General features: G+C 33.2%; 1 long non-coding RNA gene across 6 annotated transcripts; it reads right to left on the bottom strand.

Moving 5' to 3' along the window:
• Nucleotides 1-696: 696 nt before the first annotated feature.
• LOC126702892 (uncharacterized) lies at nt 697-6,748 on the bottom strand. 6 transcript variants are annotated; one of them, XR_007647871.1, is made up of 10 exons: nt 6,407-6,748; nt 6,248-6,284; nt 5,460-5,560; nt 5,313-5,349; nt 4,655-4,717; nt 3,827-4,552; nt 3,627-3,726; nt 2,816-2,917; nt 1,835-2,027; nt 697-1,283 (listed from the first exon to the last, which is right to left on the bottom strand). It is a non-coding gene; the product is annotated as an uncharacterized LOC126702892 (long non-coding RNA). The 6 variants fall into 6 exon arrangements; XR_007647874.1 differs by lacking the exons at nt 5,313-5,349; nt 5,460-5,560; XR_007647873.1 differs by lacking the exons at nt 5,460-5,560; nt 6,248-6,284.
• Between the last annotated feature and the right edge of the window lie 5,406 nt (nt 6,749-12,154).

The following is a 12,154-nucleotide window of genomic DNA, read 5'->3' as shown; positions in this document are numbered from 1 at the left end:
CCCATAAGTTGCATGGGCTTGGGCCATGCTTAAAAGAATAAAATATAATATAATATATGAATTGAGCTCACAAGAAAGTCGGGGCTTGCTTGAATCGGGCTTGTACGAAATGTGTCGCGAAAATAGGTATCAACAGCCTGCATGTCCAAAAAAAAAAAAAAAAAATTCACATTGCAAATCTGGTACTCAAGTTTTATATACTCGAATTCCACTGAGTGTTTTTTTAAAAAAAAAAAAACAGGGCGCATATAGCTCTGTCTGAAAACCCAATTTACTATATGTATCTCGAGTTGCTAAAACTCAATTTGTAAAACTTAATTATATAAAACTCGAGTTCCACTAAGTCTTTTTTTTTTTTTTGAAAAACCACAATAAGATATTTCAAAATACTTTGTCATCGATGGACAACTGATGCAAGTTGTGAGCATTACAACCCCAAATACAGCATAATTTGGCACCCCGGGATCAGTCTTAGAAAAGACATCTTTAGTTCCAACACAAACAAAAGCAAGTAATCAAAGATAAACATTGTAAGAAGTCAGGTGCTTTAAGAAAGCTCACTTGGTGCTTAAAAAAATTAGAAATTGCAAAGAAAGAATCCAATTTTATTTCATAGCCCATGTTACACGCCAGAGCTGGAAACCCACTCAGTAGCACATATACCACTAAGAATTAATAATTAAACAAAAGAGAGTATGATTCAACCTAGCATATATATCACATTTCACTGACTGATGGGCAAGAAAGTATGTAATTTCCACAGTTTAATCAATTTCCCATACTGATTTGTAGCCCAACTGAGCAGCTAGCATATGTTTAAATCTATACACCAATCTACTGTGCCAAAATATGAATTCAAACACCCAACTCATAGATGAACAAGTAAATTGTGGATTACTTTGTTTGAGAATTGAATTTTACTTCAATGGCCATGGCCAAAAGTTATGTTTATCTGGTCCTTGGAGGAGTTGGGTCATGCTTGTTGCAGAAGCTTTCATCTTGAGCCATGTGGTCAATTTTTATGGATTGGAGATCTGGTCCTCGGAGGATTGGAGGAGTTGGGTCATGCTTGTTGCAGAAGCTTTCATCTTGAGCCATGTGATCAATTTTTATGGATTGGAGATCTGGTCCTCGGAGGAGGAGTTGGGTCATGCTTGTAGGCCTAAGGAATGAAGGGAATAGGTGGCGACTGATTAACTGTGACTGCTCCAAGAACCCTCAGCTTCTTTCTTGATGCATTTAACCCCAACTTCATTTGTGTCTCTATTTTTTAGAGCCAACAACTGCAGCATTACAGTAAAAGCAATTAAATCAAGACGAAGAAATAGTAAGTCAGAATGAGAATACTTAATTAACATCTTGTTCTAAATCAAACAGATAAAATACTTAATTGCAACTAGGGCTACTTGAAAGGTACCATTGCGATTAATATAATTTTTGTTCCTAAGATGCACAGTTCTGACATTGACACTTCAGAATAGTGATGATCAACTAATAATCAAGAAATAGTGTCAAAAAAAAAGGAATCGTTCACTTTTAGAAGTCATAATGATAGATCAAGAACCAGGCAACAAAATTAAGGTGTTCTCCTTGATAAACGACGCTCCAAAATTCTATCTACCTAGACTTCTTCAACTTCATTCTTAGAAAGACAAACATATATACTGGTGCCTAAGAAGCATAAGAGGAGGAGCAAGTTTTCTATAAAAAGCTCAAGCTTTGCCTTCATGTATCCTTGTCTCAACTTCTCCATTCACTGCTTTTAGATATAAGGAATTGCAGCTGTCACTCAGATTAAATAGTGAAAGGGAAAGAAAAGAACGAACAAAAGTACCAGAATTGAAGTGTAGCCTGTCCCGACATTCAAATAGATGGTCCCAATGCAGATAGTGACTACAATGTAAATTGCAAGCCTAAGCCAGTAATATCCAAAGTCCCTTGACATGTTGACGAATGAACGCTTGGTTTAGATAAAGGCTTGCATCAAGAAATTTGCCTGACTACCTCCTGAATCCAGAATAGTTCCTCTGTATCATGGGCGAAAAATTCCAGCTCTCAATATAGCATTCCAATATCACTACAGTGTTTACCACAAATGCTCATAAAAAATCATTTTAGTTTATTTATTTCAAATCCTATCTTGTATTTCTACTTATCCATTTTAACGTTTTTATTTCAATTACACACATTTTATAAGCAAATTAGCTTCTTAATAACCCAAAATTCAGTACCATATAGCAGAATTAATAGTCAGTCTTCTAAAATCTTCTTTTAAAATTAATTGGTATATTTTACAATCATACAATACTCCTAATGCGCTTCATTCATCTACCATGCTCTTAACCTATAATTCATCATAATCTCTCCATCTTTATGAACGATCGATCCAATATATCAAAAGCACACACTCTTTGGTATCTCTTGATCATCAAGTCTTACAATCACTTCTTCTTTGTTTCTACTTTTATTGAACTTACATTCAATGTACTTTGTTTTAGTCCTACTTAGCTGAAAGACCTCTCCAATTTCTAACTTGACATTAATTCTAGACATGGTTTCGTCCATTAAAACTATATCATTTGCTAAAAGCATATAGCAAAGGACTTCATCTTGAACCAATCTAGCAAGATCATCCCTAACCAATTCAAAGAGATAGGCCTGAATGCTGATACTTGATGCAACTAACAACAAATTAGAGAGGGAGAGAGAGCCTGAGAGATTAAACGGTTCAGTTATTTAATTATCAAAAAAAAGTTTCATTTATTCTGTGTCAATTGTTAAAAGCCAATATTCATTAAGAAAATCATAAAGTTACCTCCCATATAATTGCTGATTGATCTTTTGATGATGAACGGAGATATTTCCAATTATGCGAAAATTCCAAAAACCAAACTTCATCTGCATGTGTTTGCAGTACCTGTTAAATTCAACGAGCAAAATTTTCAAATTGACTCATCCAAGTAATCAGTGAAGAACTCATAACAGCAAATTTGCAGTCCATTTCAGGCACACAAGACAAAATCACAAATAGATTGCATAGGCAGCTTAAATTCAACAAGTAATATAAGACGATACTTATAAGTGTAACAATCACAGTGATCATGGCTGCAATGGCAATGCCCAGGTACTGATGATTTCCTATGGGATTATGATTAACAACCTAACAAAGGAAATTAAAATTGACACAAACCTGCAATAAGGGGATAATATGATTATATCAAGATAACAGTATCCAAAACAGAAAATGATAATTATATTAGTATGCTGAAGAAAATTTGAAAACAATTAAAATCAAGGATGTTCAGCATTCCAAATATGAGCACAACTAAAAAATTAAGGACATTCAGTCTCAAAAAGGTTGCTGTAAGTATGTTGAAGGTCTCTCAAAAAAAACTAAGGACCTTTATTTACAGCAACCTTTTTGAGAGACTGCAGCTGACATTTCAAGTTTCATTAAAAAAGAAAAAATAAATAAAGAATGTCATTGCTTACTAAAAAATATCACATTATTCAATTTTTTAGACAAAAATTTGCAAAATAGCAATCACTTATACTTGTGTAATTTCATCCGACTCCCATACATGTTCCAGTATCATGGATCATCTAATTCCCATATGAGTCCTCACCTTAGATTGTAGACTAACCAATTTTGCGTTTTTTAAGCCTTGTGTAATGTTTGGGCGGCGGAGGAGGCTGCGGGGCATCCTCCTCAATCTCATCATCGTGCTGCAAAGACATTAGATGCATACAATCAAATTTCGATGTAATGGAAAGAATAATATCAACTGCAAAATATATCATTACACTGTAATTAATGTAATCATACCATAGAGCTGTCTTTGTGTCCTATTTTGTGTCCACCTGTCCCACAAGTGGGTGCTCTTCTAGTACGTTGCAGCCTACCTTGTGGAGGTGAGGGCTGATGAGAGGGATGCTCATCCAATACATCAGTATTTGGCTGTTGAGTGTCAATCCCAACTGGAGGTCCTAGAGGGTCGGCTGAGGATGAGGTAGGAGTGGTTGTGTGAGTTACGTTTGTAGTAGGTGGGTCATGTTGTTCTGTATAGAGGCCAGAAGTGGAGATAATTGTCATGAGTTCAGTACAGGGTGGGTCTATGGGCAAAGTGGGTGCATTGGAGCCGGTAGAAGGGTATGAGGGTGTCGCGGGGTGCATAGGAGGGGTCAAATTGAATTTAATACCAAGGTCAAAACTAGGCTAAGAAGGTAGGGTGGGTGGATAATATTTTCTTGCAAATGAGAATATTTATTATATTGACATTTTCACTTCATAACACATATTTTTAATACATTAATTAAAATTCAACAATACAAACCAAGTGTTGTCACTCTCATTATTGAGGCAATTTAAAAATATTCTTGTCTCATGTGCTGACCCTTCCCATCCAACACATGGGACTGCAAATTTCATGCCAAAATCACAAGCACACATGCAATTAATTGTTAGTTCTTTTTTCCTTCCTCTGTATGTATGTTGCTTATGAGCTGATAAGACTACTGAGACCTGAACCCCATCAATCGCACCAATGCAATCCTAATCATTGCCATAAAAATACCATGTAAAATTTGCAACATGTTTTTCATAATAAAAATAAATTGAATAAAATTAAATCAAGATACCAAAATAACAAAGTACCTTAAAATGTGGCCAATATCAATCAGAGTTGAGAATATGTAAGGGCATATTCAAGTGGTCAATCTATCAAAATTGAGAATATGTAGTGGCACATTAGGAAATGCAAGATCAACAGGCTTGATAATATCTTGTAACATAACATTACCTAAGAATGTAAAATAAACACTATTTTCCATCTTCGGATGCTAATGCTCTGAACACGTTAATATATAGACACATGGTCACTGTATACAAGTCCAACTCTTTCTCATGTACTAGAATTTTATGCAAGAGATTTCAAGCACTTGGTGGTTTTGGAGAAAGTTTCTTGTGTATTACAATTTTAACCGTTAAATATAAAAACATAGCTTTTGAGAGGAGTGATATAATAAGTTTTTATTTATTTATAAAACTTCTCTGATGCTTAAGACTTAAGACCAATACAACATTTTGGAGGTTAGATGATTTATCTTATGCTTTTATTTTGAAGACTAAATTTATTTACTTTGAAGATTTCTTATAATGGCTTAAATATGAATTTTTGGATTATAATTTTCGAGACACTACATGGAGCACATTATATACAATTAGAAAAACAGATTAAAAAAATAGTTAATTTAATTTTCGATTCAAACAAATATCTATTTTTATTTTTAATTGAATAAAATAAGCAACTTACTTGGTTAAATCTTTCGAAATCCTTCCGTTTCAAATTCCTGCAAAAGATTTCTCATTAGGGAGTACCAATTAGGGGGTGAAAATAAAATAAAAAAATAAAAACTTGAAGGAAGAAAGGATATCAATGCATGAAAAAAAAAACTCCCACTTTGGCAATATAAGCAGTTCAGCAACATGTGCCCGAAGTGCTTGAATGTCGCCAGCAAAGCCACAATGGTGCCGTTTTCTACGTCTTCTTCACATGTATTGCTGGTACATATACACAAATCTAAGTCCATGAGATCGACAGAGACATATCAATCAGAATTGAGATTATGTAAGGGCATATTCAAGTGGTCAATCTATCAAAATTGAGAATATGTAATGGCACATTAGGAAATGCAAGATCAACAGGCTTGATAATATCTTGTAACATAACATTACCTAAGAATGTAAAATAAACACTATTTTCCATCTTCGGATGCTAATGCTCTAAACACGTTAATATATAGACACATGGTCACTGTATACAAGTCCAACTCTTTCTCATGTACTAGAATTTTATGCAAGAGATTTCAAGCACTTGGTGGTTTTGGAGAAAGTTTCTTGTGTATTACAATTTTAACCGTTAAATATAAAAACATAGCTTTTGAGAGGAGTGATATAATAAGTTTTTATTTATTTATAAAACTTCTCTGATGCTTAAGACTTAAGACCAATACAACATTTTGGAGGTTAGATGATTTATCTTATGCTTTTATTTTGAAGACTAAATTTATTTACTTTGAAGATTTCTTATAATGGCTTAAATATGAATTTTTGGATTATAATTTTCGAGATACTACATGGAGCACATTATATACAATTAGAAAAACAGATTAAAAAAATAGTTAATTTAATTTTCGATTCAAACAAATATCTATTTTTATTTTTAATTGAATAAAATAAGCAACTTACTTGGTTAAATCTTTCGAAATCCTTCCGTTTCAAATTCCTGCAAAAGATTTCTCATTACGGAGTACCAATTAGGGGGTGAAAATTGCTTTAAATAAAATAAAAAAAATAAAAACTTGAAGGAAGAAAGGATATCAATGCATGAAAAAAAAAAACTCCCACTTTGGCAATATAAGCAGTTCAGCAACATGTGCCGAAGTGCTTGAATGTCGCCAGCAAAGTCACAATGGTGCCGTTTTCTACGTCTTCTTCTAATGTATTGCTGGTACATATACACAAATCTAAGTCCATGAGATCGACAGAGACAAGCAAGGAGAAGAATGGGCGTGATTGGAAGAAAGAGAGGCTTGGCCATGGCGCACAAAGAACAAGGCTGGCTTGGGAGATGAAAAGGAGAAGATGAGGGTTAGGGAAAAACAGTAGAGGAAAAAAGAAAAGGAAAACGAAAGAGGTAGGGAAAAAGAGAAAGGAGAAACGCAGAAGAGGATGGACGCAGGGAATGAAGAATGTATGTATGAGGGTATTTATAGGAGGGACGTATGTTTGATTTTATTTTATTTTTTGATTTTATTTTTATTTTTTATGAAAGTATGTTTGACTATTATTAGTGTTGGATTTGAATTGTGAATTAGATGAGTATTTTTATGGACGCAGAGAATGAAAAATATATGCATGAGGGTATTTATAGGAGGGACGTATGTTTGATTTTATTTTATTTTTATTTTTTATGAAAGTATGTTTGACTATTATTAGTGTTGGATTTGAATTGTGAATTAAATAAGTTTTAATCTCTTATAGCATTTACATTGGATCGTGTAAATATCATGTAGTGAGCGTTTGGGAAGGGTTGAAAGTTGCGTTTCACACTTCTGCGTTTTCATGCCTTTTTTTTTTTTTTTCTCTGCACATGAACAGTAAAATCACTGTGTAGGAGACAAAAAATACTATTCACACACTGTTCACGTATTGTTCACACATTGTTTATGGGTCCCACGACACTATTCACACATTTAAAAATTATTTTGCTACGGTGTTTTCAGTTTTTAGTTTCAGTAACAATAAGTTCAATCCAAACGGACCCGTAGTCTTATAAAGTCTTGCAATTGTAAAAAATTAAGATGGCATTGTAGCAACTTCTAAAAGACTTAGGGGTATTTGGTTTGTGTTTTTAAATAACTTTCAGTTTTTAAATGATATTATACGTATTTTCATACTTTTTTCATCCACATGTATTTTCACACATTTTAAATAACAATTTTCAATTTTAAACCCAAATACCAAACCGACCTTTATATTGTATTTTATGGTGGTAGATGAGTATTTTTAATTATTTTTTATGAAAAGGAAGAGAGTGAAAGAGTTGGTGAAATTAATATTTTAATAAATAGATGAAATAAATAAAAATTGAGATGTTAGATATATTATAAAATGATATAGTATATTTAATAAAGTAATTTTTAAGGTGATAAAATAAAATAATTCCAAAAAAGTGAATGTTTAAAATAGGACAAGTTACTGCATACCCGTTTGTGTGTACTCAACACTCATTCAGAAGTTCTTACGTTGGGACTTGTGGTCAAAGTTCAACAACCAAAATTCATCATTTTTTATCTGCGAAGATTTTACTACTCACACGCCTGCAATTTCTTTATTACCCCACTTAAATACACATGACTTTTGAGAGAGAGAGAGAGAGAGTTGTGTCTGTGAGGATTTACAGAGGAAGAGTACTTTGGATTTGTAATGAGAGGATGGTATATTGAGTCGATGGATGAAGATAAATGAAAGTAAGTGAAGGTAGGTGGTAGCGGGACAGTGTGAAAATAAATAAAGGTAGGTGAACAAAATTAAAACAGCGGGATTATCCACAAACAAAAAAATAGAAAAAAACTAAAACTAAAACAAAAACAAAAAAAAAAAAAACAGTGGGTGTATTCTTTTACTGGGTGGTGTATTACTTCAAAACTTTAAAAATAAAGAAACTGTAGGGGTTGGGTAACGGTGAAGGGCCGTCGGGGTGCTGTCAACTCAAGTGAAGGTTTGGTTTTTAAAACCAATTCTCTTTTCGTTTCTTTGTTCGTTTTGGCTTTTAAAACCATGGTGAACACAATTAAACATTGATTCGATTCACAATTCTCTTTTATATTGGTTTGGTTAAAAATCAAATGAAGTCCAAACCTTAAGTTTTGGCTCAATTATTAAATGAGTAAAACCCAAACATTTTAATTTGTTTCTGAACAAGTTCGTTAATACGGAGACTTGATTTTACTGTATATAATATTATATTTTGTATATGTATGCTTGTCTAGATAAATATATATATAAATTTGAAATTTGATAGTATAAGTTTGTCAATAAATTCATATGATATTAAATTATTATTTGCAACTTATTGATGATATAAATATTTTATTTGTAGTAAAAATTTATAAAATTGTGAAGATGTAAAACATTTTAGTAATGGTTTCACAATATATAAAAAAATAATAATTTAATCAAATAGCTCGTGAACTAACTCGAGCTTGCTTGACAAGAAAATGAATCAAAATTAAACATAAAATCCTGTTTAATGATAAGCTTGAGCTTGACTCGTATTCAAAAAAAAAAAAATTAAATAAATACTATTGCACTTTTAATACTCTGTTCAGCAGCTTCAGCTAGACTCAGCTCATTTACAACCCTATTTGCCAAAATGAAAAAGACATAGTTTAAAAACTGAAAATATCATTAGATAGTGTATGTGTTTGAGACTAGCTTATAATTTTTATGTACAATTTTTTGTTTTGTTAAATTATGTATAACTTTTTAAAGATTCATTTTTGAAAAAACTTTTTCTCACTTTTATGTACAATTTTCTTTCTAACTTCACATACAACAATCAACATCAGTTTAGAAAACAATTACCATTCATTCTTTTTTTTATCCTCAAAATACATAAAAAAATGATAAAAAATTATATACAAAATAAATAATATCTGTATAAATTTACATATTTATTATAGCAAGCTTATAAATATACTATAATAATCGTGTAAATTTATTATAGTAACAGTTATTACAATATTCATATAAATTTACATAATTATAACTGATATTGATATTTTTAGACAAAATTATATAAATTATAATTTTTTTTTTCTATTATGCATCCCGTGAATGCTCTAAAGAGAGGTTACTTAGTTATAATACGTAAACAAAATTTTATTTGGCATGAGACAAACAGAGTCGAGGCGTAAGGCAGTGTTGTTCTTGTTGATACCAGAAAATAATATGTGTTGTGTTGTGTTGTGTTGTGTTGTGTTGTGCGTGAGAGAGAGAAAAAGTAAATTCTAATAACTAAACGATAAATGACTTGGTAAAGAAAAAAAAAAAAGGTAAAATGAGTGAAGTTTGAAAACTTGGGAAGGTAAAAGTCAGATAAAGTCTGGAGCATGGTCGATAAAGTGAGATGCAGTGTTGCTGATGCTGAGAAAGGAAACGGTACGTGTTGTGTGTCTATGAGAGAGAGAGAGAGAGAGAGACAGAGTCGTTAGAAGAGATATAAATTCTGTGATAAAGATGACTGGTTGGGAAGGTAAAAAAGTAAAATGTGTGGTGGAGGAAAATGTGAGAGGACAATACATAACGTCTAGTTGTAGGTGTAGCCGTGTAGGTGTAAGTGCAGGTGACATTTGTTTAGATAAAGAAGATAGATACCGTGAATTTAACAGATTGTTGTATTTGTTTGGTTTTCTTTTTATATTTATAATTATTGGTTTATATTATCCTATTTATTTATAAGATTTACATGATAGATTAAATATGTATAATACATATTTATATATAAATATATAATGTAAGGGCACAAAAATCAAACAGCATAAGCCACTTAGAATTGTGAGGTTTGTGCAACTCAATTAGGCCCAAATTAATAGACATTCGTAAGAGAGTGAGTTAAACAAAAAAAAGGAGCTTAGCGAGGACAAAAAATAGGAAAAGAATGACTACAAATCACAATTTTTGTATATATGAGGCTTATTACAAGCTTACCCGAGGAAGCAATTGTTACATAGAATGGTATACTATTCACGCTCTTCTTTCAATGTTCTTATTATAATTTCTATATTTCTGATACTTTTCTCTGGATCCCCTTCATCTAGAAGTTCCTTTTTTTTATATACTTCTCAGCTCTTCACATCTTAGCCCCTCATCTTCACTTATCCAGGCTCTCACTAAGACACTTGTCCCTTTAAGCATTCGCTGAAAGTGGTAGAAGGGGCTGCTTAGCTGTGAATTCCACTGTTCAGGTCATTTCCTCATCAATGTAGCTAATAAAGCTGTTACCAGTCATTTACTGCGGAGGCAGTAGGTTAATTCTCACTGGAAACTTCCTCTACCTTCCATGATTCTCTTTCTACACCCTATACTCCTCATCCGGATCTCCCATAAGTCTTTTGTCTCTTCTCCTCCTCTCCTCGGGTAAACCCCCTCTTCGGACCCATGATGCCTCAATAGTAACAATCACAATTCATTGTACCCTTCCTCGATCTTCGAGCCCCCACATATAATATTATATATATTTATTTAATTTATAATACAATATAAACTAATATATATATATATATATATATAAACTAATATATATATATATATATATATATATATTAGAACTTAATTAGAAATCTATCTAAATTAGTAAGTCTACCCCTATCCATCCCTGGCTTCTACTTGAACTTAGGCCACACCATAACCAGCGAGTGTGTATAACAAAATTATATTTATTGGCCCAATAATTTTTTTTCAATCCATATTAGAATAGAAAATCAAATATGGATTAAAGATCAAATACAGATTGAAAAAAATTAGCAAAAGAGATTTCACAACTACTAATCTTTGAATGCCATCAGACATAACTCTGCAATTTTGCAGTTCAAAAGTTATGATTTTCATGCAATGTTTAAAATGATTGAAAACGAATTAGGACATGTATAAGTACGCACTACAAAAAAAACAGGTCTATAGCCGCGTTTTTAAAACGCAGTTGTAGCTCCTAAAAATGCGAATATAAGTCTATTTGAATTTGAAGAACGGAAGTGTTCGTAGACTTCTGGGCACTGGAGTTCTCTGGAGTTCTCTGGAGTTCTTTGGACTTCTGATATGCAGATAAAAAAGAAAAGATGAGCCTCTCTAGCGCTTTATATAGCAAGAGGGAGAAAGAGAAAATCACTCCCACTCAAGAATTCAAGGAAAAATGCTGGCCATCAGATCTATGCCTCACCGTTGGATAAAGGAGACATAAAGCTACCTGGAGTAAATAGCCGCGCCTCGTAAATTGTAGCGCGTCAAAAGTGACTGCCCACACGCGCGAACCAAGATCTCATTAATTTCATCCTTTGTAATGTCAAAACCCCGCTTTTCTCCTGGGAAGGAGATCAAAAACCGGAGTTTTGAGGGGCTATTGTGGGGACCGGCCCAGAATAATAGGTTGGCTGGGCCTTGGGCCCGTCCGAGGACCAGTCTGCCCGAGGAGACGTCGTGGCCCAGAATCCTTATTTAGGCCCACTAGGGCAAAGAGAACATGTCCGAGGAGTAATTCCTCCTCGGACATTGCAAAATCCGGATCAAAGGTACGTCCCAGCTACTGTAGTCCACCCTCCAAATACGTAAAAAGAAAGGAAACCCAAAATATCTCAGCAAAGGCTGCCACCACCACATTAAATGCACCACAACTACTCTCCTGGCCGCATTAATGAAGAGAAGACCCCTGAACAGTGCTACCTTGGCCACTGCAACTCACAAAGAACTGATAAGGGTATCTGATGAGACAGGTGCTCAAATAGGGGTTTGGATGATCAACAAGTGTAAAGCCCAGATGATAAGAGAGGGCCTATATAATATGTAAAAAGTCCTCCAAGAAGGAGGACAGAGAAA

This window comes from Quercus robur, chromosome 10, assembly GCF_932294415.1.
Source record: "Quercus robur chromosome 10, dhQueRobu3.1, whole genome shotgun sequence".
Lineage (NCBI taxonomy): Eukaryota > Viridiplantae > Streptophyta > Magnoliopsida > Fagales > Fagaceae > Quercus > Quercus robur.
Note: the sequence above shows the minus strand (reverse complement) of the source record. Positions and strands in the feature narration are given on the sequence as shown.